Source organism: Trachemys scripta, chromosome 16 (assembly GCF_013100865.1).
Source record: "Trachemys scripta elegans isolate TJP31775 chromosome 16, CAS_Tse_1.0, whole genome shotgun sequence".
Lineage (NCBI taxonomy): Eukaryota > Metazoa > Chordata > Testudines > Emydidae > Trachemys > Trachemys scripta.
In genome coordinates, this window is record NC_048313.1 from 706,785 (window position 1) to 709,676 (window position 2,892).

A 2,892-nucleotide genomic window follows, 5' to 3' on the forward strand; every position below is an offset into this window, starting at 1 on the left:
GGAAGAGCAGGAGATGATGGGGTAGATAGGGTGGAGGTGTAGGGGGAGGGGGCAGGAGCTGGGGAGGGGATGGGGGGGAAGAGGAGGGGGCAAGAGTTGGGGGGTGGATGGGGCAGAGGAGGAGGGAGCAGAAGCCGGGGCATGTGGTGGAGGACAGAACCAGATTGAAGGGGAGGGGAGACAAGGACAGAGGGCCTGTGCCCACTGCAGTGCCCATTCCTGCTGAGTATGGGTGCAAGCCAGGGCCTTAGGCTCCCCAGCGCTCTGCTCTTAGCAAGCAGCGGTGCCAGAGCACAGGGATGCACAAGGGGCTGAGTCAAGACTCCCTGGTTAACTGTCAGCCTGGCACTTCCCATCCTCTGAGAGCTGGGCTGTGCTACCCAGCGCTGGTGGCGCAATTCCCTGGCTGAGCTACCAGGTGGAGAAACCTGCGCTGTAATGCTGAGCTGGGGAGCTGGAGACAGAATGGCCCAACCCAAGCCCCAGGGCAGCAGTGAAGTTAGCCAGGCAGCCTGTGTACTGCCATCTCCTGGTCTTCTGGAGCTGAACTGCACGACCTTCATGTTCCCCTTCATTTCAGGGTGCATCGTTTCCCTGATGCTAAATGTGGGGTTCTCACGGCTTGGCTGCAGCCCTTGCCTTGCAGTGGGTCCCTGTTGGGGTGGGGTTGAGAGATTGTAAGGCTGGATGGGACCTTTCAGATCGTCCAGTCTGACCCCCTGAGAGCACGGGCCCAAGAACTGCCCCACAAGAATTCCTAGAGCAGAGCTTTAGAAAAATCTTGTCCTTCAACCTTGATTTATTGCTGCTGATGGAGAATCCACCATGACCCTTAGCAACCTTTTCAATGGTTAAATACCCTCATCAGGAAAAAATTAGGCTTTATTTCCAATCTGAATTTGTCTAGCTCCAGCTTCCATTGGACCGTGTTAGACCTTTTGCTGCTAGATTGAAGAGCCGGTTATTAAATATTTTTTCCCCAGTAGGTACTGAGAGACTGTGATCAAGTCAACCCTGAAATCAAGTCTCTTTGTCAAGGTTGAGCTCTTTGAGTCTCTGACTCTAAGACAGGTTTTCTAATCCTTGAATCGTTCTCATGACTTCCCTGACCCCTCTCTGATTTATCAACATGCTTCTTGAACTGTGGGCACCGCAGTTGGACCCAGGATTCCAGCAGTGATTGGACCAGTGCCAAATACAGAGGTAAAATCACCTCTCTGCTCCTCCTTGAGACCCCTGTTAATACATGCCAGGGCCATTCACTCTTTTGGCCACAATATCACACTGGGAGCTCACTTTCAGCTGATTCTCCACCATCACCCCCAAATCTCTTTCAGAATCACTGCTTCCCAGAATGGGTTCCTCCAGCCTGTAGGTTTGGCTTTTATTCTGTGTTCCTAGATGTATACATTTGGATTTGGGGTTTGCAGATGGGTCCCTGATAGAAGTGGGGGTGGGAAGTCTTGCCAGTTCTCTAGAGACTCGTGAGTTCTTGGCGTAGCTCACGCATTTACTGGTAAAAATTACTGGTAAAAAAAAATCTCTAAGTTTTTAAGCCAGCCTCATGATTTGTGGGACCTGAATTCATGACTGTTGAACTCTTGAGCTTGGTGATACTGGCTTAGGGCTTGTCTACATTGGCACTTTACAGCGCTGCAACTTTCTCGCTCAGGAGGTGTTTTTTTGAGAGCGCTGCACTCTGCTGCCACAACACGTTGCCAGTGTCGACTAGCCCTTAGGAAGTGTCACTGAGGGGGGGGAAGGGATTTCTGGTAGAGATGGGTTCTATCACTTTTTGGGGAGGCAGGGTCAGGAGTGGGTCACTGCTGGGGAGCAGGAGGGGGCTACTGAAGGCAGGGCTAGCAGCCCAGATTGGGGGGCTGCTAAGGGACAGGGTCACTAGCTCAGGTTGGGAGGGTTGCTGGGGGCAGGAGAGGGGGTCTATTGGGGGACAGGGCCAACAGCCCAAGATGGGGGTTGCTGGAGGGACTGTTGGGGTGGGGCTGGCAGCCCAGTCGGACGGCAATAGGGGAGACCGCTGGGGGATGCCGGGGGGGCAGGAGGACCGGTGCTGCGGCTCTCCCGGGCGTCCCCCAGCGCCATCCGTACGGGCCCGGACCCCACGCGGGGAGTATGACCAAGAGGCCCCGCCCCTTCTTCTCCGAGTCCCGCCCCCGCACATGTCTCCGCGTTCTCTCCCCGCCCCTCATGTGGACACGCACCAGGCTCCGCTTCCGCACGTGGCGTCGGGACCGCGCCGCTCGCCCCGCCCCCTTCGCGGCGGAGATGCCAATTGGTTGCCGGTGCTGTCAGTGTGAGCGAGGGGTAGGGTCCTAGCTGAGTCTTTGTGTCTGAGTCTGTGCGGCAGAAGAACTGGGGCGAGAGGTAGGTACTGACCCCCCCCCCGGCTACCCCGACCTCCCCCGGGGCCCCCAGTTCTCCGCTCCCGATCCCCCCGGCTACCCCGACCTTCCCCGGGGCCCCCCCAGTTCTCCGCTCCCACCCCCTTGGGGCCCCCCCGGGACCCCCCAGTTCTCCGCTCCCGACACCCCCGGCTACCCCCACCTACCCCGGGCCCCCCAGTTCTCTGCTCCTACCCCCTTGGGGCCCCCCGACCTCCCCCGGGGTCCCCCAGTTCTCCGCTCCCATCCCCTTGGGGCCCCCTGACCTTCCCCGGGGCCCCCAGTTCTCCGCTCCTGAACCCCTCGGCTACTCCGACCTCCCCCGGGACCCCTCCGTTCTCCGCTCCCGACCCCTTGAGACCCCCCCGACCTTCTCCGGGGGCCCCCAGTTCTCCGCTCCCATCCCCTTGGGGCCCCCCGACCTCCCCCGGGGTCCCCCAGTTCTCCGCTCCCATCCCCTTGGGGCCCCCTGACCTTCCCCGGGGCCCCC

At 59.3% G+C, this 2,892-nt stretch overlaps 1 protein-coding gene across 1 annotated transcript in view; it reads left to right on the forward strand.

The window, feature by feature from the left end:
- Positions 1 to 2,306: 2,306 nt before the first annotated feature.
- LOC117889247 (CLOCK-interacting pacemaker-like) overlaps positions 2,307 to 2,892 on the forward strand; it is a 15,498-nt gene continuing 14,912 nt past the window's right edge. The window contains exon 1 of the mRNA XM_034793178.1: positions 2,307 to 2,385. The gene's annotated coding sequence lies outside the window, so the exon portion shown is untranslated. The remainder of the gene's footprint in view (positions 2,386 to 2,892) is intronic.